The sequence below is a fragment of the Onychostoma macrolepis genome, chromosome 05 (assembly GCF_012432095.1).
Source record: "Onychostoma macrolepis isolate SWU-2019 chromosome 05, ASM1243209v1, whole genome shotgun sequence".
Classification (NCBI taxonomy): domain Eukaryota; kingdom Metazoa; phylum Chordata; class Actinopteri; order Cypriniformes; family Cyprinidae; genus Onychostoma; species Onychostoma macrolepis.
This window is the reverse complement of record NC_081159.1, coordinates 27,358,753-27,385,270: the sequence shown is the minus strand read 5'-3', so window position 1 is coordinate 27,385,270 and position 26,518 is coordinate 27,358,753. Positions and strand designations below refer to the sequence as shown.

General features: G+C 35.6%; 1 protein-coding gene across 1 annotated transcript in view; it reads right to left on the bottom strand.

Moving 5' to 3' along the window:
• Nucleotides 1-9,996: 9,996 nt before the first annotated feature.
• drd2b (dopamine receptor D2b) overlaps nucleotides 9,997-26,518 on the bottom strand; it is a 96,057-nt gene continuing 79,535 nt past the window's right edge. Inside the window, exon 9 of the transcript XR_009271564.1 lies at nucleotides 9,997-10,213. The gene's annotated coding sequence lies outside the window, so the exon portion shown is untranslated. The remainder of the gene's footprint in view (nucleotides 10,214-26,518) is intronic.

The following is a 26,518-nucleotide window of genomic DNA, read 5'->3' as shown; positions in this document are numbered from 1 at the left end:
ATCTTGTTGTACAGCATCTGAAATGTTGTTATGGTCATCGACTACGTTTACATGGACATCAGTAATCTTATTATTTACCTTATTCTGAATAAGACAATATTATGATTAAGGTGTTTACATGAGTTGCTTTTAGAATAATCCTTTCATGTTCCCGTTTTACATGTTATAGTACATAGATCGATTAATGGAATGCGTCATTATGTCACCACGCGACGACATCTGACGTCCCCTCCAGAATTTCACGTATAAATATATAGTTCGTCTTCGTTATGGTGCCATATACAGTTTTGGGTGTTTCATTTTTAATTTTATGAACGCTTCAAGTGCAGTTAATTATTTGTACGTGCATACAGATGATGGCGGTGTTGAAGCTCTTTTATTTGCCGTCAAACGTCACACTCGTTTTATGCATTTTTGGCACCACCTATTGTTGTGGGTGTATTACTGACATGTAAAAGTCTAGACCCTGAATATAAGACGACGTTTTTTCAGATGTATTTCCAAGAAAAAAACATCGTCTTATATTCGGGTCAATACGGTAAGTCTCAGGTATCCCCAGAATGTGTTTGTGAAGTTTCAGCTCAAAGTACTCACAGATCATTTATTATATAATTTTGAAAATTCCTATTTTGAGTGGAAGCAGAAACTCGCTGTCTCTTTAAATGCAAAGATCTGCTGCTCCCCTTTATAGCTTGCTCTTCATATACTCTGCAAAAAAAACAAAAGAAAACCAAACAAACACCTGTTTGGTTTTGATTATCATGTCTATCTCACTGAAATCATGCGTTTTCAACAATTTTAGTTGGTAACACTTTATTTTGATGGTCCCTTTTGAACATTATGTTAACACTAAGTAATGTTGCAACTACATGTCAGAAAACTCTCATAAGAGTATTAGTAGACTGTCTGCTTCAGATCTACTAAGTCCTTATTGTGTTGGTCTCCCAACAGATATTCTACTGACTATAAGTAACTTTGCAAGAACGTGTCAACTTAATCTAACCCTAACCCTACCAGTCAACTAATACACTACTAACACTCTAATGAGAGTTAGTAGAAATGTAGGTGCAACATTACTTATAGTCAATAGAATGTGTTAAAAGGGACCATCAAAATAAAGTGAAACCTTTTAGTTTAAACTTCTGATATTCAGTTTTCTGAGCGCACACATCTTTAGCATGTGCACAGAAAGCGGCTGTAATATGGCGTGTGAGTACTAAACTAAGTTCTCTTTCATGTCTTATTGTGCTTAAACTGCCAAATACACACAAGTAAGTTAAAAACACACGATACAAAAAAGTCGGTTATGTTTTTGAAGGTAAACAGCTGGGAAAGAAATTGCATGTTTATATTAGATCTGTGTGGCAACTGTCACGCCCCTGGATGTTCTGTGTATGTTTTTCCCCCCATGTGCTCTGTGACCTAGTTTTCCCTCTGGATTTATTGTCTCATTGTATTCACCTGTGTTTAGATTATTACCCTTGTTTGTCTATGTATTTAAGCCCCAGTCTGTTCAGTCTTTGGTTGTCCGGGCACCATTATGTTATGTTGTGCTTTCCTTCATCATTCTGCCCGTGTTCTAAGTTTGTGCATTAAATGAAGTGAGTTTGAACTTCACCTCCTGTCTTTGCGTTCCTTCCTGCAACACCGTAACAGATGACCGGACCAAATAACGCAAACTGGGCTGAAGACCAGCTGTGGTGCTTGAGGCAGGGTGGTCGGCCTTTGGAGAGGCATGTGGAGGAATTCCTCGAGCTTTCTTTTCAGGTGAGCTGGCACAATGCTTCACTTGGTGCTTGTTATCAGTTGGGTCTGGATGAGGAAACGATCCGCTGTAATCTTTCTACGTGTGAATTCTCTTTGGTCAAGTTGATTAATCTCATCCATTTTTTTAAAAAGGTTCCAATTTTGAAGTAGAAGAAGTTAAGGAAATTGTGAACCATCCTCATCCAGCCCCCACTGAAACACACCATGCCTCTCCAGCTCACCCCACACTGGGACCCTCCACATGCCTAACCAATGGTTCCGTTCACCCATTTCACCCCCTGTTTCCCCGAGCTCGAAAATGGACGTCTAACAGCGCGATCTTCTAACATTCCAATCTGATTTACAAAATGTACATCCCGCTCCAATGAACCTGCTCCCTTCTTTCCACCTGTGCTTCCCCGAGTTCTCCCAAGTTCCTCTCCAGTTCTCAGCCCAGAAACGGCGGCCGCTCCACTCTCAAGCCCACGGGCCAATCCACTTCCAAGCCCTATGATGACAGTAGCAATCTACTTAACCTCAGCCCAAAAGAGGAGAATGAGGAGGAAAGGACTGTTAGCTCTAGCCCCTGACCAGAGTTGAGAGATGGCTCTAGCCCCTGACCAGAGACGAGAGATGGCTCTATCCCCTGACTAGAGTCGAGTGAGGGCTTTTGTTCCCAAGTTCAGCCCAGAGAGGGCACCTGTTCCCAAGTTTGGCCCAGAGAGCGCTTCTGTTCCCAAGATCGGCCCAGAGAGGGCTTCTGTTCCTGAGTTTAGCCCAGAGTGGGCTTCTGTTCCTGAATTAGTCCCAGAAAGGCCTCCTGATCCTGAGTTTGGCCCAGAGAACTGCTGTTCCCCCGCCTGGCCCAGGGAGGGCCAGAGATCCAAAGTCCAGCCAAGAGAAGGCTCCCGTTTCCACATCCAAACCAGAGAGGGCTCCTTTTTCCATGTCCATGAGAGGACTTTTGTTCCAGAGTGTAGCCCAGGGAGGACTTCTGAACCCAGCCTGCTCCGCCATGGCTCCCTAAGCTGCCTGTTTCGCCATGGCCCCCTGGACTGCCTGTTCCACCTTGGCTCCCTGAGCTGCCTGTTCCGCCATGGCCCCCTGGACTGCCTGTTCCGCCATGGCTCCCTGGACTGCCTGCTCTGCCATGGCTCCCTGAGAGAAAGTTCTTGCAGAGAAAGGCTTACCAAAAAAAAATTACTGAGTTATACTTTTTCACGTTTTCTGGATTGGTAGATGTGCCGGGGACCCGATTATAGCACTTAAACACGAAAAAAAAATTCTGATATTTATGATGTCACCTATAATGTCATCTGCCATGCCTAAGTAGAAAAAGGGTTTCCGTTACCTGAACTCTACAAGAAGTGTAGCTACTTCAGAGGCTGCACTGATGGGAGTTCCTGTAGAAGTTAATGTGACCTGTGCAACACCTGTGAGCACTGCAGTTCTGATGTCTGTTGCCCAGTGAGGTGTAGATAATGCAGATTCTTCTGTTCCTCTCGACCCTTTTGGTACAAGTCATCCTATTTAGACCTATTCTTGGCGCTCAGAATACTGGGATGTAAGAGGATCAACTGGAAGTTCACCCCATTTTTATCACTGTAAACTTCACTTCAGAGGGTCATGGGTACGACTTTGTCTACATAAGACACATGTGTCAAACTCTGGTCCTGGAGGGCCACTGTCCAGCAGAGTGTAGCTCCCATCAGCCCCAAAACACCTGCCTGGAAGTCTCTAGTAATCCTGAAGACCTTGATTAGCTGGTTCAGGAGTTGGGTTGGAGCCAAGGCTGCAGGACAGCGGCTCTCCAGGAACTGAATTTTACACCCCTGACATGAAGTCTCAGGAGAAGGTGGAACAAAAATTATCCTTTTATCAAGACTGCATTGATGGTCATCCTTAGGTCTCACAGATCCATAGTTATAATCATAGCCATTTTTCCAATGAACCTAAGCTGCGAATGACAGTTATAAGACTTCTTTAAATAAAACACAGGAGATGTGTATGCTGTCATTAATCTTGTTTTGACAAAATTAAGCATTAAAATTAATCCTTCTGAAGATTATGTGCAATCTGAAATACATCTACCCACCAATGCCTTCAATTATGCTTCATACTGAGATGGAAAATTAAAAGTTGTGAATTCAGGCTCAATGCGTCAATTGACAGATCAAGGTTAAAAAGTGTCTGGACTCTTAATTCTTGTTTAAGAAGCTTTGCGGTTCATTAGGACTGTTGCCACTAAATGAGCTTTGCATTTGTCCCCATAATTATGTGCAAAGAGGACAGCAGGGATACCACTGCTATTTATACATTGACCTCATTTGCATGTTCCATACTGCGCAAAATACTGTAACATCCAGGCTTTATGAGTATATTTCTGTTATTCTGCATTATCCATTCCATAAATTAGCTTTTTTTTTTTCTTCACCCCAATTATATCCTGTATATGATAAAACATCGGCAATCTCCATTTAGACAAAGTTTTCAGGCAAAACAAAAAGAAAATTAAATGACTTGCTAGGTTCTGGCATTCTTCGGTGTTATTAGGGGTTTGCTATTGCTCATATGGTGTTAGGAACACAAATATATTTTTAATAAGGTCTTTGTTTTTTGTTTTTTTTGAAGAGGAACATTTGAAGAACCTTTCAATTTTTTTGTCTTTTATTGAGTGGACTTAAAGTAAAAAAATTATAATATCTTCTGCAGAATCAAGTAAGTCAAACAGATTTGAAACAACATTAGTGTGAGTAAATGTTTTCAATTGTGTGTGAACTGTCCCTTTAAGGCTAGACCTAGCATCTGTAGTAATGTTTAGACATATAAGGTTACCTTTACTGATCCAGTATAAAAGCTCTAAATTTGTACAGTAAATAGAAGTAATGTAAAAGCTGTTTTGAACTTATTTTGTAACTATCCAGAGTTGGGTACTTGGACTCGGGACTTGGACGTGGACTCAGACTCGGAGTGCAATTGTGAATGAACTTGGACTTGGACGGACTTGGGTGGTCTCGGACTCAAACTTGGATATTTTGGACGCAGAAATTTTTCAGAGTACAGACGAATCCATGTCATGTGTAATATAAAATAATTACAAAAAAAAAAGTAACAACATAAAATTAATATAAAAAGACATTAATAAACGTCTCCCACTTAAACTCAATTGATTAAAAACTAGGACTACAAATGATACATTCCAATGAATTATGATACAGCTATTACAGGGACTTGTGGGTGGGCTCTTTTGACTTGAGCTATCTCCTAGCAACCACCAAACCACACTTTAGCACCCTAGCACATTTTCTTCAGAATCTAGTTCATATAAGCATTATACATAGCTGGAATTTACTGCTGAGTCTCATGTATTTATATTTTACTAGAAGACAGCTTTCTCAATAATAATGGAAATAGCATTACTTTTGACAAATCAGTGTTTTAGTAAATAATGGAGAGGTTCAGTATCTCCATGTGATGCCACCTTCTCACCCTCTCAAATTTAGGAGTGCCCTTTCTGAAGTGCATTTTGCTGTACCTCTCTTGTCCCTTCCTCTCAAACCTTTTTAATCAGAACAGCCCAAACACCCTTTTGCGGGGATCTGTCAGCTAAGAGCAGGCGAGGAAAACAATAGAGAGTACCTAATTATGGCGTCCTTGATACCTTGCCTGCAAGAGCGCTGTCAGCTCGCTAGATTCATATGGACAAGAGGCAAAGAGAGTGCGTTGAGCGGCTGTACAGATGGGCTCCAAACAAATACGGTTAAGCCGCTGGGATAAGATTGCATGGGGGAGGTGGGTGATAAAGAGGAAGGGAGACCAGGGGTAATAAATCAAACCGTAGCGGACTGGCGAGGAAGAAAATTTCAGTCAAGCCGTCCACAGCTCCCTCTCTTCAGGACAGCAGCCAAGATCTTTATTCAGTTGCTTTGAGTGAGTTTTAGCAAGAGGGGATTTATTGAAGAGGACTGGTGTGAAATCAATTGAAGCGTTGGCCTTGAGGTACGATTAACCCTGAGTATGGTATTTAAGTGACAGGTATCTTTCTGCCAGGGGGAAATGTAGGACACAGAGCATCTGCATTTGGAATTCCCAGGATGTTGGAATTTGAAGGACGACCTCCTGTGACCTCCTGCCGAGCATGTTTGGGGATATTTGTGTTACGCTTCCAGAAATATTGACCTTTTAAATCTCTGTCTTTGTTTTGATGGGTTATAGTCTGCTCTCATACGAAAATCACACACTTTAGTGTGTATTAGCTCAAGTTGTGGTGAAATAATCATTTAGAAGAGAGAAGTATACTGCTTATAATGAAGTTTATAATGGTAAAAAGTCAATATACATTTTAGAATGAAATTCCAGTGCTTGAGGCAACAGAATAAGATAGAAATTATATTTTCAAGCCATGGCAAATTAAATTTATTCCAGTCATATACAAGTACATAATAGAACAGTTCTCCAGTTCTGTAGTGCAACTTACTCTGCAATGCAATAAATAAATACAGTAAGTACCCATAAAAGGTTTACACATTATAAAAAATAAATTATATAGTTGTAGTTAAGTTTGGATTTATTATTAGATTTATTTCGTATCAGTGCCACTTTGCTGTTGTCATGACACTCAGCATTTTATTTCTTTTGATTGTGCATGGGAATCAGCACACAACATGGCCTCTGTGCTGCATGTATGGATGTCAGAAAGGAAAGACCATTTGCTCTCAACACTCAACATTTGTTGCATTACCAACAGTTGCCTCAAGGGATGTTCACACAGTGGTTTGCAGCAACAAAGCAGCCATTCAATTTCAATGACAGATTTTTTCGATGGGTGCATTTTCATTTCATTTCATTTCATTTTACCTGAATCCTTCTCCAGCAGTACATTGCATTTATGATCATTATGGGAACCAGCAATAGTAATGCCCACTTTTACCAGTACAGCAACCAGCAGAAATTGAATTGACTGAAAATGAATTACTTTGAGATATAAACAAAAGACCTTATCATTTTATTTTATCTTACACTGTAAAAATTCTAAAAACTCTACAGTAAACACCTGTTAATTGGTTAACAGTTGTCATATGGTGAAATACTGTGATGGATCAAATGGGACATTTCATGTAATTTTTCAGTAATATACTGTCAGTGTTGGGCAGTAATTAGTTACTAGTTACTTAGTTACTGTAATATTGCTTTTTGCAGTAACTAGTAGTGTAACTAATTACTAATAAGATTTCAGTAATAATATTACAGTTACCATCCGTAAAACAGCTTAGTTACTTAGTTACTTTTGATGCCTCAACCCCGCTGATTTAAAATCCAACAATCAAATAATTCCTAGATTTATTTTCATAATTTTCATGACATTCAGCAGATAGAAATATTGCATTATATTGATTTTGTCAGGAAAAAAAGATGATCTGAACACTGTTTTGTATTACTTTACTGTATCCCTCTGATCAGCATGTGGTACATTATATTACTATAATAATACATATTTTTGGAAAATTAATCACTTTCTTACAAACTTATGTGATTTGATAAAATACACAATGAAATATAATTGTATATGGGTAACGGATAAATTACAATTAGCTTCAAGCTACACATGACAATTAATGAGATTAATACAACACTTCTACTTGAACTATCAATCACTATTGAGTGTTTGTAATAACTTCTGACTGCGATCCTATGTGGATTTTGGTCAAATGATGAGGCAGAAATATGTTATTAGTAACATTCTAGAAGAATTATATGTGGAAGATACACAGTTACAACTTCTGTGGGGCGTGAAGAAAAAGTAATGTTACTAGTAGTGTAACTAATTACTGTTACCAGAAAGTAATAAGTAACATAACAATATTACTTTTGAAAGGAGTAACTAATAATGAGTAATATAATACATTCTTTGAGTAACTAGCCCAACACTGTATACTGTACCGTTTTGGAAGATAAAAAAACAACAAACAAAAAAACATAAATTGATAATCCCAGAATTCTCTGTGACCTCTCAAATTTTATGGTTTTTCAATTTTTCAGTTTTTTCTTAACAGTTATGTATGTAGTTCTATTTTACAACATATGTTGTTAAATTGATGTTTAGTGAATTATTTTATTTTCAGTTTTTTTACCTGTTATTTAACTCAGCTTATGGAAAAGTTACTTGTAAAACCCACATGAACAATTCAAGCTCATCACATATAAATTCATGGAAAAATGTAATTGACGTTACTAATATATCTTTGTACGCAGCTGCCATTTTTTAAATTTCACATTTTTGTTGATGCAAAAAAACAACAACAACAACAACAACAATCAGCTGCCATATGTAGATAACAATGTAGTTACTAGCAGATTGAGTTAAGGACCTATCAGAGTGTGCCATCTAGACTTTCATGACAGAACTTTGTATTTATGCCAAAAGCCTGGAATTCATGCATAAAGATACATACCAGACAGACATTTCTTCATGCACTATAATTGATCCTCAAACCACAAACAGACAAACAGATATCAGAATTATTTCACAGCAAGACTGTGTTATCTATTCTGTGTCCAGCTGCCAAATGTGAATGTCCAGTTTTGTTGCCTCCCAAAACCTTGGGTTAAAAAAAAGATATGTAGCAAATTGCATTGCGGGTTTTAAAGGTCATCAGTCTCTTAATCTGAGTGTTGTGCTTCCTTCAGTTGCATTACTAGCTCTCAAACAAAGCTAATTTTTATATCTCCAAGGCACAAACTTTGGCATATCGCTCAATACAAATAACCACTTGCATGGCGAGATGCTTTAATCATTCATTATCCAATTTAAATGCCATTTTCCATTGCCATTTTCAAAGAGCATGGATGTTAATTGAAGCTAAATGCTGTAGCTTTATTGCATTTGTGTTCCTCCAAAGCCCTGATTAGAGTTTAGTGAAAGCTAGGGCTGACATTTTGAACAGGATGTGCGCAGGGAAAGCAATCAAACTTCTGAATGCGTGATATTTAACTTTTATTTTATTGTTAGAGGGCCACTCCACTGGAGAGCACAGAGGAAGAAATGACATGATTAACATCCTAATCTGAACAACGTCTGATGTTATGGTAATAGAAACTGAAGTGACAACATGGGTTTTGTCAAATAGCATTGCCCTTATTACATGATATCACTTGACATTAATATGCTCTAAATGGTCAGCTAAGAACTACATTCTCATGTTTAAATAATTGGTAAAGACTATGAGAAATGCTAAATGCTTTACCCTTTAGCACTCACACACACATACACCATAACTTTTATTAGTAATATATTAGTAATTATTTTATTACATCAATTATTCTAAAGAATATTATATGCTTTCATAAATGTTAAAGTATACACCTTGGAATAATATCAATCTAAAAGTAAATACATTATGTAATACTGTAAACACATTATAATTCATCATTTTAATAATATTTTGTTGTGTTTTTTGTATGTATTTACAATTATTTTGATGTGTTGAATAACCTACCTAAGCATATGTAAAGTACTTGATTATAATTTTAACTTTATTGTTTATTTATATTTTATATTATATTTATAGTTAATATATTTTAAATGTACTAAATTGTAGCTTCGGCATTACAAATGTGTTCTTAGAAATATTTTTGATACAAATTTTAGTGGTAATGACATTAAACATGACATGTACATAAACATAAACATTACATTACCATTTGATATAAATGTAAACATTACACTCAGTTCGCACTTAAGTGTATATATATATATATATTAAGTGTGCTAAAGTGTAAATCTTTTTTTTTTTTTTCTTAAATTGGGAACAGGGAAATCCTTCTAAAGGATTAAAAATAATATACATATGTTTCAGCAAGTAACATTTCCCTTTTAACATGATGTTGATGTTAATAAGCTCCAGTGGGATTACAGTGTATCCACAGTGAAACCCTTTTATGTCATAGCCAATAAATACTTAATAATAAAAGACCGAAAACAGAGGAGAATTCAAATAATAGTTTACAGTGATCTGTAATTAAGAACGAGTAATAAATGATTAATGTTCCTCATAAAACAGTGCATGGCATGTCTTGCTAGTCTCTCTATAACAAGCACAGTATGCTCCACATTACTTGAAGGCTGATAATTATAACAGGACTGAAAGAATGGCTTCTCAGCCAAGCAGGAGAATGCACACTGGTATTTTTAGCCAGGAGAGCAGTGTTTAATTATTTCTGAAGAAAGTGCTGTAAGGATGCTTTGTTTTACTGAGTGTCTTGGCATCCCCACAATGAAGCATATAGGGAACAAATGAGATCCTGCTGATGTATGAACGCATGCTGAGAGAGGCACTGGTGCCTTCTACAAAATGCCATGCCCCATGAAGACAGCAGGAAAAAGACTAAGGCTGTCAGTTAATTTAGCATGTTTTTGTATGGAAGTCCCATTTCCGCCTCCGAAGTCCCATTCCTGTATCTGCCGTTTCTGAGAAAAAAAATAAAAAACATAATCGTGAAATCAAATAAAATAAGAAATAAAATCACATGGTGAGATTTAAAGTTAAAACTGTGGTTATGAAAGTTAAAATTGTGAAATGTAATATTGTAGTTATCAGAAATAAAGTCGCAGTTGTGAGATTTAGGGTATGTTTACACAAAAACAATGTACTAAAAATGGAAAAGTTTTTCCTTTGCATTGTTTTTTAAATATTCACATATAGACGACAGTGTTATTAAAACAATCCCTGTTCATACGGATCCACGAAAACTAAAAATGCATTTGCATTATGCAAGCCAGACAAATAGTTGGCAATGTCACCATTTTCACAAATTTGTGTTTTCAGAGTTTACATGGAGACCATAACAGTATTATTTTCAAAAACATTTTCAGGCCCCCAAAATGCCAACCGCATAAAAAGTGTTTAGTTTTTTGAACGCTGTGTCATGTCAACTAAGTCACAACCGAAAGAAATGAAGTAGCAATAAAGGTTAAGGAATTACAGCTCTTTAATATGTACCTCACCTCTTTATCAAGGGACCATAAGTCTTTGGAAAATTGACTCAAAAGCTGTTTCATGGACAGGCGTGGGCTATTTTTCATTATTTCTACATCAATTAAGCAGGTAAAAAGTCCGGAGTTGTTTCTAACTGTGCCATTTGCATTTGGAAGCTGTTGCTGTGAACCCACATCATGCAGTCAAAGGATCTCTCCATACAAGTAAAACAGACAATTGTTAGGGTTCAAAAACAAAACAAATCCATCAGAGAGGTAGCAGGGATAGCAGGGGTATGTAAACTTAAGAGCACAAATGTATATATATGAAGAGTTAATTTGCAAAAACATAAGTGCCACATAAAAAAAAAAGAAGAGCTGATTGTCGTGCATTATTCTCCATATATAGCGCCATCTCTGAGTTTTGTTTAGTTCTAGTTTAGTCACGTTTAGTTTTGTGCCTGATTTCCTGTTTCCTGATTTTCGCCTTTGTATCTTGGATTAACCCTTTGCCTTGCTGTTTTTGGATTCTGTTTGTACCTTGCCTGGATTATAGTCTTGCCCTGTTGGATTACGTTCACCGTCAATTGACCCTCACTTGTTTACCGGACTGCTCTTGTCTTGTCTTCTACATACCTGTTTGCCATTGTCTGACCCATGCCTGATTGTGACCACGTCTGCCAATAAAAGCTTGCACATGGATCCGCACGCCTCACGTCTGTTCACTCCGTTACACCTGTATTTGTTTAAGTTTTTATTTATTTATTTATTTATTTGTTTATTTGGATTCCCATTAGCCACTATCATGGCTATTCTTCCCGGGGTCCAACAAGTAAAAAACTAAATTACATTAATCCATAACAATATAAACCAATACAATAAAACATACAAACCCAAAATTCACTCATAACATCAAAATCAACAATTTACTTAGTACTGTACCATTAAATATTTATTTAACGATTTTTTAAACCTTATTTTACTTATTAAAAAACATGTAATGTCTGATGGCAATTCATTCCATATTTTCATTCCTCCATACATTACAGTCCGTTGCTTTGCATTAGTTTTTGAAACAGGAAGCAAAACATATCCTTTTGATGCATGCCTGGTGTTAAAATTATGACTAGCACTACTTTACAAAAGTTGACAGTACAATACACTTGGAACTCTCAATACTGAAATGTTTCTTATAAAACAAAGCAGAAAAACAATTACCCTATCCTTCACCAGGAGCCAACCTAGAATTTTGTGCATTTTCATAAGATTAATCCTTCTATTACAGTTCGTGCAGCTCTATTCTGGACTAACTGTAATTTTTTTAAGTCTTTACTTGATGCACTCGACCATACCACTGGACAGTAGTCTAAATAAGAAAGAACCATTGCTTGCACAATTTGAGAGATGCAATCCTGTGGTAAAATTTTTGCACATCTCTTAATAACTGATAGACCTCTTCACATAACTATTACCATATTTTCTATCTGTTTTGACTACTTCAGCCTACTATCAAGAATAACTCCAAGAAGTCTAATTTCCTCTACCTGTTCAATAGGCACACTCTTTACAGACAAATTTAATTGTGGTTTAAGTTTAAGTTTATAATTTGATCCAAACACAATACTTTTGGTTTTTAACCATCTTATTATTCTGTACCCAATTTACCACTAATTGTAACTCCTCATCTAAATAAGCAGATAATTGTTCAATTGATGTTGCTGGTAGATATAATGTTGTATCATCTGCATACATAACTGCCCTTGCACGCTTTAAAACCAAAGGAAGATCATTGGTAAAAATAGAAAATAACAATGGTCCTAGACAACTTCCTTGAGGCACACCACATTGCAACTCTTTCACTTCCAAATAACTTCCATTATAAAATATACATTGCCTCCTATTAGTCAGATAACTTTTAAACCAATGCACAGTTTGAGAAGTAAATTTATAACATTTCAATTTTTCAAGCAATAATTGATGATCCAGTACATCAAAAGCGGAGCTAAAATCCAACAATACTGTTCCTACTAAATTATTATCATCAATCTGTACTAAACAATCATCAGTTATCTGTGTTAATGCTGTTCCTGTTGAATGTCCTACTATGGAGTCAATTTAATGCCGCATATATATGCAAAAGAAAATAAAGTATTGCAAAAAGAAAATAAGTTTTGCAAATAAAAATAAAGAATTGCAAAATAGATAAATAAAACAGAGCAAAAGCAATGATTTTGCAATACATATTTTCCATGGCCATATCTACTAATTTATTTGCAATGCAGCTTTTATTTTGCGTTTCAGTCAAGTTTGAGTTTGCGATACTGTTTTCCCTTTGCGCTTCACGTTTCTGCGCGTCTCACTTTGTGGCGCTGTTTTGACATGGGGGTGGAGTCAGGGGACGGGGACGTGTCCAACAGGCCTGGGCATGCCTCCCTGGAAGTGACGTCATCGGCCCGAGACGCAGATCACAGCTGATCCAGGCACCGTCATTGAGCAGAGGCATGCGGGCGGATCCTTTCCTTTTATTCACTAGCTTTAAAACATGCATGTTTTCATTTTATTAACAAATGTATATGTGTATTAGCAGCGTTTGCTCAAGTTAAAGAAGTTGTTAATATGAACATCTGCTGTTTATTTCTCTCAATGTGTGCACACTTTTATAGCATTAAAATGTGTATTGTTTCATCTGGTTAACTAAATGTGCATTAATAGTGCTTGTTTAAAATCTCTTAACCTGTGCACAGCGCTCTTTGTTTACATTAGTTCAGAGTTACTGCTAGTTTTAATGTATAAGAATGCAATTAACTTCACAAACTGTACATCATTAAAAGGTCTAAGACTCAAGCTTCATATCCATCTCGACTTCGTTTTCATTTACATAACTCCTGGCATAAATTAAGAAATGACTGGCACTGGAAGTTTAAAAAAAGATTAAAAAGTCTTTTTGGTTTAGTTTTGTCGTGGCCACGAGATATTAAGTCGTGGGAACATGATAATACTGTATGTCGTGGCCATGAGTTTAATCATGCATAAACAAACCCGCGTGACCATAGCAACCTGGGATTATCAGAGACTGATCAAATATATTTATCCATCCCACAGTCCGTTGATTGTGTCTTTTTATGTAATATATGTGTATATTAGGCTATTATTATTATTATTATACAGCCCTGAATGTTAAGAGATCGAAATGAAGGGAAAATAAATCAAATACATAACAACGAATATAAAAATATTACCAATACTAATAAAATACATGGACTTACAAGACTTGTGGGATGGATAAAAATGTTTTCTTGTCGGCCTATTTTATTATACTTTATGTAAAATTTATTCATAATAAACTTATGAATACAGTCCGATACAGTCCAGTACGTAGCCTATGGTTAACACTTCAACCACCAGAGGTCGCTGTATACCTAAAAGCGCCAGCGGTCAAATTACCCATGCCATGACTACTGTTTTGATATGGCTAAACATGTCACTGTATTATGCCACTGTCTTCACAATGTCTAGAGTCATAAAATTATTATTTTTAGTCATCAGCTATGTTTTTGTCCTGTTGTTTTAAGTTCACAGCTATTTTTAAGCAGGTTACACTAATCACTTTTCTTAATGATGAATATAAACCAGCCTGCAATGACAACGAGAATTACGAGGAAATAAATACATATTTGGGTGTTGTAATATTATAGCTAATAAAATGTTTCAAGATAACCCATGTTATTTAAATGACTAAAACACCCTAAATAGACTATTATAAGCAATACTAATTCACCACATTGCAAAGGATGTCAAATGACAAATTCAAGTGCACAGTTTCACCTAATTAATTAATTTGTTTAGTTATATAATTTATCATTTGAATAAGAGAACAACACCAATCAACTTGGGGTAATCATAAAAATTGTTTTATTCATTACATCATAATTCAGATTTTTTTTCAGGAATAAATAAGCAACACAGTAGCGAACCATAAACGATAAAAAATTGCAAACACAAATTAATATTTAATCCAAAGTTTGAACATTTATGAGTAGAGGAATAAACATTTAAAACATCTTCATTTGAACGTGATGACAGGAATTATACGTAAATTTGTCCTGATGGCGCTTATAGGTATAAATGCCCCATTTTGGTTTTATCTAAACAATTTTTTTAACAATAAACAGGGGATTGTAAATAACACAATTTTAGTAAAAGTCAATCACTGTAAGACTTGGATATTTTTAATTGAAAATATATTATGTAGCCTATTTGAAAAACAGCCATGGGTAAAATTAACCCGTGGTGGTGTTAATATAATAATTTAATAATGTATTTTTTAAAAATAAAATATTAATAAATACATCTCTGATAATCCCAGGTTGCTATGGTCACGCTGGTTTGTTTACCCATTAATATCTCGTGGCCACGAGAAATTTGAACCAAAAAGACTCAAACTTAATTTTTTTTTTTTAAACTTCCAGTGCCAGTCATTTCTTAATTTATGCCAGGAGTTATGTAAATGAAAAACGAAGTCGAGATGGATATGAAGCTTGAGTCTTAGACCTTTTTAATGATGTACAGTTTGTGAAGTTAATTGTATTCTTTTACATTAAAACTAGCAGTAACTCTGAACTAATGTAAACAAAGAGCGCTGTGCACAGGTTAAGAGATTTTAAACAAGCACTATTAATGCACATTTAGTTAACCAGATGAAACAATACACATTTTAATGCTATAAAAGTGTGCACACATTGAGAGAAATAAACAGCAGATGTTCATATTAACAACTTCTTTAACTTGAGCAAACGCTGCTAATACACATATACATTTGTTAATAAAATGAAAACATGCATGTTTTAAAGCTAGTGAATAAAAGGAAACGATCCGCCCGCATGCCTCTGCTCAATGACGGTGCCTGGATCAGCTGTGAGTCAGTAACTACTGACTGAGTAGCAGTCAGTAGTTACAAAGTTACTTATAGTTAGTAGAATGTCTAAAGTGGACTATCGAATTGTGCTCATAAGTTTACATACCCCTTGCAGAATGTGCAAAATGTTAAAAATTGAAACAAAATAAGAGGTATCATGAAAATTGCATGCTATTTTTTAATTTAGTACTGTCCTGAATAAGCTATTTCACATAACAGATGTTTACATATACTCCACAAGACAAAATAATAACTGAATTTATAAAAATGACCCCATTCAAAAGTTTACATACCCTTGAATGTTAATACTATGTGTCATTTCCTGGATGATCCACATCTGTTTTTATATTTTGTGATAGTTGTCCCTTGTTGGTCCTGATCAGTTCAACTGCCTTATGTTCTTCAGAAAAATTCCAAACATTAATTTAGTTTTCCAGCATCTTCTGCATATTTGAACCCTTTCCAAAAGTGACTATGATTTTGAGATCCATATTGTCACACTGAGGACAACTGAGGGACTCATACACAACTATTACAAAAGGTGAAAACATTTACTGATCCTCAAGATGGCCACACAATGCATTGAGAGTCGGGGGATGTAAACTTTTTAACAGGATGATGATGATGTGTAAATTCTTCTCATTTTGTTTAACGATCATATTTTTTCATTTAGTACTGGACTTCAGAAGCTACATAAATACTTACATGCTTTTCCAGAAGACAAAATAAGTACAATTTATCCTGATCATCTAATTTAAAAGGTTTACACCCCCGTCTGTTAATGCATTGTGTGGCCTTCTTGAGCATCAGTACGTTTTCAACTTTTGTAATAGTTATGCATGAGTTCTCAATTGCCTACAGTGTTAAAAGATGGATTTCAAAATCATACAGTCAGTGTTGGAAAGAGTTCAAATATGCAGAAGATGCTGGAAAATCAAAGTATGTGCAGGAGCTGGAGGATTTTTCTGAAGAACAGCAGCCAGTTGATCTGCTCAGGACAAACAAGGGACTCATGAACAACTATCACAACATATATATATATATATATATATATATATATATATACATATACACCACTTGTGGATCATCCAGGAAAAGACACATAGTATTAAGATTCAAGGGTATGCAAACCTTTGAATGGGATCATTTTTATAAGTTCGGTTATTTTCATGATCCCTCTTATTTTGTTTCAAAGGGTATATAAACTTATGAGCACAACTGTATATATATATATATATATATATATATATATATATATATATATATATATATATATATATATATATACATACAGTATGTGTGTGTGTGTCACAATTGCGCAATATGAATGTACAACTATGAGAAATTAGAGTTGCAATTCAGCTATTTCTAGTACTTGTATACTTGTAGTTGTATACTTGTATTTCCGGTAGCTTAAACGTTAGCAACATCTTGGCCATCTTTAGAATCCCAGAGAATGCATTAAGCGATAAAATGTATACCTTGAATGTAATGTAAAACACTTTGGAGAGAAGTTTCCGTAAAATGCAAACGCAAGTGTAAATATATTGCAAACACAAGAAACTACAACTCACAATTAACTTTTTTATTTTTCTAGAACAGTTGGATTACAATAATGTGTGTGTGAATTGAGTTGTAAAATTAATTGCTGTGCACTGTAGGCCAGGACATACAACAAACAATATTAGCTTAATAATAGTATGCCACTGTTTATGATGCTTATTTAATGCTTCACTCTTCTGCTATTATAAAGTTGTCTTTTGAAATTATCTTTATTTTTAATTTCTAAACCAATATTGAAATGTGATAAATTAGATCATTTAACTAGCACATCATATAATTAAGTCGATTACAAATTTCAGTGGGCAGACTTAAAAAGAAATGTTTGTATTTTCCTCCGGGCCATCATTGGGGGGAAAACCAAGGGTGCTGTCACACAGGCCCAATGAGGAGAGGGGGCCTGCTATGGCATATGCTAGGGGGCCATCCATAAATATTTCCCCCCAGGCCCAGTGAATTTCTGTCACAACTCTGACTCCCTTCCCATATTTTTCTGTTTATCTCTCTGCTCTTCTGTCACATATTGAGACCAACACACTCACTCTCATTCCATTGGCTTCCACAGTAAATATTTCTTAAATGGTTAATAAATTGCTCTTTTTTTGCAGCAGCAGCAGGCAGGATATTAAACAGTGCTACTGCTGAGAATAACATATATGGACCCCCATTTTGGTTGGACGCACTGATATCATAAAAACTGTGTTTCACTCCATTCTTTGAATGCTGAATTTATAGTCTTTTTTTAAAGCAAAGAAAAAACTACAAATGGTGTTTTAAAAAGTAAAATTTAATCAACAAAACAAAATTACCCAAGGATCAAAATCATAACATTTGTGATGCTCAACTGAATCACAGTGTGTACCTCCAAACTAGGACAGAAGAGATGGGCGGTTCACAAAAAAAAAAAAAAAAGAGAAGAAACAATCATAATTTTTTGTTGTTGTTTGTTTTTGATAATGATGACTTTTAGGTGACGTGATCTCTTTTCACTTTTTTTTTTCTTTTTCTTTCCATCGGTTGTACATGTTTGGTCTCAGAAGTATTTAATGAGAAATGTTTGAGTTTATATTGAGATATCTGGCATTTGACTGTAGGCTTAAATTGTCAAATCTGAGTATACTGTCACATTGCAACATGACCTTAAAAATAACTATGGATCCAAGTTCACTAAGCTTGCATTCAATGTTTTCTGAGAATTAATGTTACATAGTAGTAATGTTGAACTTTTTTAGTTTGTCTAACTTGTGTATGAGTTTATTAAACAGACAGAAAAGGATTTTAACAGTAAACTTATGTTCAATGAAACAACTCACTGAAATGGAAAAACTTCACAAAAAAGAACACTAATCACTCTAATGGTGACTAAACATGACCCCACAAAATATAATTATAAACACTATATAATGGTAAAACATCTATTAATTCTGAATAACAAATATTTGTCATGACAAGTCCCAAATGCAAAACTCCAATTATTTAAGTGCATAATCAGTGATCAAACTGAGCATGATCAGCAGCCTCACCACCAAAAATGAAATTGCATTATTTTAACTTGCTCATACTAAATTAAAATTTCTTTAAGACATTTAATTTATCTTTATTTCTCGTATAACCCCGCTACTTAAGAAATTCACCCTTAACCCATCTCTTTTAGACCAGTTTCCCTTCTTCCTTTCATTGCAAAAACACTTGAACGAGCTGTGTTCAAACAAGTCTCTGCCTTTCTCACACAGAACAACCTCCTCAACAGCAACCAGTCTGGTTTCAGAAGTGGACATTCAACCGAGACAACTTGACGCCCTAAGACTGGCAAAAGCAGATTCCAAATCTTCAATACTTATCTTGCTGCTTTTGACATGGTTAACCACCAGATCCTCCTGTCAACCCTACTGGCAAAGGACATCTCAGGAACTGTACTCCAGTGGTTTGAGCCTTACCTCTTAGATAGGTCCTTCAAGGTATCTTGGAGAGGTGAGGTGTCCAAGTCGCAACATCTAACTACTGGGGTGCCTCAGTGCTCTGTTCTTGGACCACTTCTACATCGCTTCACTAGGCTCTGTCATTCAGAAACATGGCTTTTCATATCACTGCTATGCTGACTCTCAACTCTGCCTCTCATTCCATCCTGATGGTCCGATGATAGCTGCTTGCATCTCAGCTTGTCTAACAGACATTTCTTGCTGGATGAAGGACCATCACCTTCAACTCAACCTTGCCAAGACAGAACTGCTTGTGGTTCCAGCAAACCCATCGTTTCATCATAATTTCACCATCCGCTTAGGCACATCAACCATAACTCCTTCAAAAACAGCCAGAAATTTTGGAATTGTGATTGATGATCAGCTGACTTTCTCAGACCACATTGCTAAAACTGCCTGGTCCTGCAGATTTGCTTTATTCAACATCAAGAAGATCAGGCCCTTTGTTTCGGAACATGGTTCACAACTCATTCAAGCTCTTGTTCTGTCCAGGCTGGACTATTGCAGTGCTCTCTTGGCAGGTCTTCCAGCCAGTTCTATCAAACCTTTACAATTAATCCAGAACGCGGTAGCAAGATTTTATTTTTAATGAGCCGAAAAGAATGCACCTCTATTTATCAATTTGCACTGGCTACCAATATCTGCTCACATACAATTCAAGACATTGATGTTTGCCTACAAAACCACCACTGGCTTTGCACCCCTTTACCTAAATTCATTACTTCAGACTTATGTGCCCTCTAGAAGCTTGTGTTCTGCAAGTGAATGTCACTTTATTGTGCCATCCCAAAAAGGCACAAAATCACTTTCACATGTTCACTCCTGGTGGAATGACCCGCCCAACTCAATCCGATCAGCTAAATCCTTAGGACTGATGTAATGTAAAATGTAATGGAAATGTCAACATTTTCTACATTTGTTAAATCAAGCCTTAAAAATAGAGTTTGCCTGACGATAAATATAAAGCTTTGGGGGAGCACCACTGTTTATTTTACCACTGTTTATCTCCTTAACTAATTTATCCAATATCTTAAAAGACTTACTGACCCTGACAGACTCATTTATTTATTTATTGTTTGTTTGAGAATATTGTTTGTACCACATTACAGTGAATTTTATTAAAATATTTTTTTCTGTAAACAATAATAAAAGTAATAAAAGCAGATAATAAAAAAAAAAGATCGGATAGGAAAAGCTCTGGCTTCGTGTGGATGTGCCCTTAGAGACACAATAGAGATAATAAAAATATTGCATAGTTGTTGTTGTTGTTTTTTTCCTTAAGAGAAGTCACTGTGAGTGATAAAGCAGAACTAATCTCACAAAGAAGTGTAAAAATATACTATTCTGTGCAGTTTTTTCCCTGGAGCTGGAGAATCTCAGGTCTCTCTTTGCCATGAGTCTTATAAAGATTACGGTCTGCTGTTGACACGTCATTTGAAAAACTTATCTGGGGGCAGTGTATTATTGACTTGTGGGCTGTTTGAGAAGGTTTGGCTGAATTACTAAAGGATTAGATCAGACCATGTGGCCTCCGAGGTATAGTCCCTGAAATATTGACTGGGGAAAATTAGTTGAACTTGACATCATCTTGGCACCATCTTCCAGTCAAGCCTCAATTCTCCACCTCCATCTGTCTATCTCTGAGGCATTCATCTGAGCTTTAATCTGGATGATATGACAAGTTCAGGGATGGACAGTTTGGCAATCCAAGTGGTAGTGCAGGAAGCATATGTCTCAGACCTTCATCAGACCATCATGTGTAAAGTGGCCATAGACGTGTGTGGGGGTTTAATTGTCTTCTGTGGCTGTGAATTTGATATGTGGACCTGTACACTATATTCACTTTTATTTCTGGCAGTATTTTCGGTGAGGGTAGACTACAGTTTGGATGCTCAAGTGGATAATCTGGTTTTGGCATATTATTTGACATACTCGACATTGTGATATTCAAGATTTTTACATTTTCCATGAAAAATAAATTTGCCACCATTATGTTAGGGTATTCTGGGTGATTGTTTGTCAGGATGTTTTTATGTAGTTGCTAAAGTGTTTCTGAGTGGTTACTTTCTGGATGCAAGATTTAAAAAAAAAAGTGTGAATGATATTCTGGTCTCTAGATGTCTTGGATCTATAGATGCTTGTGCCAAGATATCAAGTCACATGACACTCAAGAACCAATGAGTTTTTATGTAATTGATGAGTAACCATATTTGATATGGGCTCTATACACGAGTTGATCAATGATTTGGTTTGATTTGAGATTGAATAACCACTTACTGCACTTAAAAAACTGATACTTTTAAATTGGTTACAGACAAATGTATTAGTTGTTCTCAAAGTATACTTATGGTTTTGTTCAAACTGTAAATTTAGATTTTTCCTAAAAACAAAACAAACAAACAAACAAAACAAACAAAAAAACATTCATACAAATTAAAAACAATATTTATTTTAAAGGCCATAATCAGCATATTTTCTTTAACCATATGCCAAAATGTTATTTATTTATGCTTTTTACAACTTAATTTAACCATAAAAAAAAAAGCTAAACCATAAACAAGAGCTATAATATGGAAGTAGAATTTTCACTTTTGATAAAACTAAAAACTTAAAATCTTGTTAGGTTGAGCTTATTTATAATAAATAAAGACAACTTTGAAAGACCTTAATGTTTATTGTAATGCCTTTATACCATATTAAAAAATCAAAATCATATATTCTGTTATGTATTAACAACATCAACAAATCTGCAGACAATTATGTGACAGTGATGTGTTCTGCACATCAACATTATTTGCTTTTAAACAAAAATTAACATAACATGTTCAAACTGGAAACCATGATGACATGCTGGTATCACTGTTTTTTTCAATGTGGGTAAATCTCAGTCTATTTGTCATAAAACGTGACTGTATGACTTCACACTCTCAGAGAAAATGTGGAAAATGTTTACCTTTAATGGTGTTACAGCTTGTCACTGGGGCAGTACCATCAAAGAAACTTGGACCTTATAAGGTGCAAATTACAACCTTAGAATAGTAATATGGGTAGTAAAGATACTCTTATGGTACTATTATGAACCCTTAGGGGTAAAATAAAAAGGTACAAAAATGTTTATTTGAGGGTACTGGATCAGTGGTTCAGTTATTAATTAAATAATTAAAAAAAATTGGATGGCATGAGGTTGAGTAAACTATTCTCTTAATATGTAGGGTTATGGGGTTTTGTTCCTAATAATAACAATATGATACTTGCTACCTGGTCTCATGGCATAAACGTACCTTGGGCACTTTTTAGCGAGACGCGAAATATGTACCAATAAGTACATATCACTGCAGTTTCCAAAAAAATTAACACTAGAGGCAGTAAAACTCTGACGCGTTTTATTCCTTTTCACACAAATTTACAGAGTTTTGACTAATAAAGCGTAATTTTTGCACAATTACGCAATTACATAAAGAATATCATGTTATGACTTCAAAACAATATTAATAAAACAGTTCAAATCTGCATATAAGGAAGTTCAAATAGCATGGTTGTATCAACAAATGCGTTTTTATATCAGTTTTGCATTTGTCAACACTATCGGGTAGGTTTAGGGTTGGGTTTGGTGTAGGGCATATTTCCAACACAATAGAGCATTAATTTTTAGCGACGGCCCCCAAATATTTGAATTCTGAACCACCGCAATACGTGGCTGAAGCAATGTAATAAAAACACAGCAATACATACCTATATCAACGTAATAAAAACGTGCCAGGGTTTACATATTGAACCCGTGTTTTAGCGCCACTCAGTGCATATTTCTCTTTGAAACTGCAGACGAAACGTGCAGTAAGGTACGTAAAAACGGTCTCGCTAAAAAAGTGCCCCAGGTACGTTTATGCCATGAGACCAGGTTGGATACTTGCCTTAGCAAACACCACTAGTAAGCAACAAATAAAAGAGAGCCTTCCTCCTCCTTCAAAGGAACTTTGAAAAATACTTAATTAGAAAATTGACACTTCATGTACTAATTAAACCCTTCTGTCTTAGCTTTGACTCTTTTGATTCAATGATTAAATTTATCAAAGATTTGCAAATATACATTGTTGATCCCAATGTCCTAAAGTTGTCAATAATCAGTGAGAATAATCAGTGACTGAAAGCAATTTTAGTTTCAAGGCCTCCACTGCAATTAGCTTCAATCCATCACTGAAGCGAGTGTGTACTTTTAGATGGTGGGCCGTAATTACGAGCTGTCTCGGTGACTTGTCTCACGATCTAAGCATAGCTGAGCTTCCAAAACCCCCACCTGCCCCCATACAAGACTCTGTGACCACACTCACATTCATACTGCACATTAATTTATAATTATAACCCCTTATCTTTAAAAACTTTTTTTCAGGCAGTATGGTTCTGATTGTAATTATGGAGATTTAAAATATTAAAAACTGACAAAAAACAACCTTGAAGCATCCTACATGATCCAGTGTGCCTTTTCCAAAGATGCCCTGAATTTGCTGGGTTAATAAAAAGCTTTCTGCCACTGTGTTTGCAGATTACCCAGAATGCCAGTTGCTTTTCATCCCCACTCTCTGTCAAACATTGACCTTTTCTTGCATTAGCCTTATTTTAAAGCAATGTCACACCATTTAAGAGCCAGCATATGATCAATGTATGACAGATTGCCCCTTCAAACTTTATTAGAAGCCTATTAATACCCACTTCTACAAATAACACTTATTTCCTTTGACTTAAATATCAGTGTAGCGGATGTTTAGCAGGCTCTTTCGAACAAAAAGATTACTGTTCACAATGCCTGACATATATTTTTATTCATTCAATATTTACATTGCTATTACAAAATATCTGACATACCATAAACTTACATTTACTTACTATGCAAAACGTGTCCATTGCATGTTTTTCTTTTCTTTTTTTCAAAGCTGAACAAGTTGCTAGGACTTGATGTACAAGGACAGGACCATGTTGAAAAACACATACAGCTGTGTGTGATTAAAAACTGTACAGCATTTACATTCCATTATATTTGCACATACAGATAAAAGTATTGATTAATTCCTGCTCAGAAACAGGGTTCATTCCTTTAAAAAAAGCCGTAAAACAATATGAAGAGTTCATTTGAAAAACAGATAACTCATTCATTGTGTGTTCCAATTAATCTTAATCAAACTGTAGTTGGGTAATTTTGATTAGGTTAAAAAATAACTAAAAAATACAATAAAACACAATAAAGCATTATAAAATAATAAAAAAAAAAAACATGATTTAAAAAACAAAACAAACAAAAAAAAACGAGTTATCTGTTTTTGCAAATAAACTCTTCATATACTGTGATTCTTGGGTTGGAAATGCACATCATGAAAGAAATGGGGATTGTTAGTCACTAGATCAACAGAAAATGCCAGAAATGAAAGCACAATTAAAGTACTAACTAAAATAAAAATAAATATAAACTAAGCGAGTAAATCAGGGGTCAGCAACCAAGATGGAGCTATAAATACTGAACTATTAAAGTCTAAGTTTTTAACTCATGCTAGTCAAAAAAAGCACACAGCTCTGACAAACTACTTACCAACTGCTTCACCCATACAAGCAGTAGAGTTTTTTTTTCTTTTTTCCCCCATGTCTTCCCTGCTTTTTTGTGTAAAGCCCAAGATAAGTATAACAAAAAATAAAAACGGTCTGCATTCTAAAGTTCTATATTCAGTTTTCAGTGGTGGAATAAAATGTAACAGATGTTTAGTTTCAAGGCCTAAAAGCCTTCTTTCATGGCTGAAAGACTTCTTCAGTGCTTTTATTTCCCAATTGTTAGCTAAATAAATATATTTTAGACCAGTCATTTTTAGAAAAAAATAAATAAATAAATACATTATCACTACCACTTTTGGAGATTTTCAACCCACATATCATGTTATGTTAGGGTAACACGGATCATCAGGTTTTAACTATGAAATTTGTTTTACATTAAATTTAGAATAACTTTGAATGTATGACACAATGATTAATGTAATGACAATAGCACTTCATGAAAAAAGTTTGCTGACCCCTAAAATAAATAGTTGAATAGGTTTCGCACAAACAGCGGCAAATTGGACGTATTTCAGTTTGAGAGTCTGACATTAGTTACTGTAGGCACACTTTAATTCTCATTGAAATGTCTTCTAAAGCAGGGGTTCCCAAACTTTTCCATTCCACGACCCACCTAGGCAAGTGTAATCTATTTCACGACCCACCAAAATATTTGAGATAAAAAACAACTGACATTACTTTAAGCTTAATCGTAATTAAAAGTTTAATATGGCAGAAATTAAGTATTTAAGAAAAATAACCATTTTATTTTATAGTACAATTGTAAAATTTCACTACTAATATTAAGTTTTAATTTCTTTGTTTACAGATGTTAAAATGTCCATAAAAACTCGAAACACACTCACTCCAGTGAACTGTAATCCGCTGCGAGTGTTGTTAAACTTATTGCGGGGTTCAGCGCAGAAAATGCATTCATGATCCTTCCGTGTGTGTAGGGGAGAGCGGAACACAACCCAACACTTTTTTTTGTTTTTTTTAGTAAAGCATAAAACTGTTTGGAGATTAAAATAATTGTGAAATAGGTAAAAATAATAAACAGATGTGTCTTATTTTAAATAAACACTAAAAACCATGATGACAAATTTACTCAGAAATTTACTTTTGCAATGGTTAAATAAATGTTCAGCAATATCTTTAAAAGATTTTTGAACTATAGAGATGATATGGGATAACACAAAATAACACAAAAGTTTGTTATATGGAAATGTTTAAATCTTGTATTGTTACAGTTGACGCCACATTTGTGCCCCGCTCACCCCGTACATGTGATGCTTTTTACAGACCGTTTCCATTGGTAGCTGTGGCGAGTGGGGCGGGGCCAAGAGCCGTGGGAACGGAGCGAGGCCGGTGGAGTTAATGATAATGAGCGACACCTGCGCCACTCGCCGGTCTCGAATCCCACGGAGGAGCTCGACAGTGGAAGATGAGAGAGGACCAGGCTTGTCTTCCACTGTCGTCACTCCTCCTTTTATCCTTCCGGAGCTCTTCCGTGGGACTCGAGACCGGCGAGTGGCGCAGGTGTCGCTCATTATCATTAACTCCACCGGCCTCGCTCCGTTCCAACGGCTCTCGGCCCCGCCCCACTCGCCACAGTAGCCAAAAGCATAAAGCAGGGGTCACCAAACTTATTCCTGGAGGGCAGGTGTCCCTGCAGAGTTTAGCTCCAACTCCAATCAAACACACATGAATCAGCTAATCAAGGTCTTGCTTGGTATACTTGAAACTTCCATGCAGGTGTGTTGAGGCAAG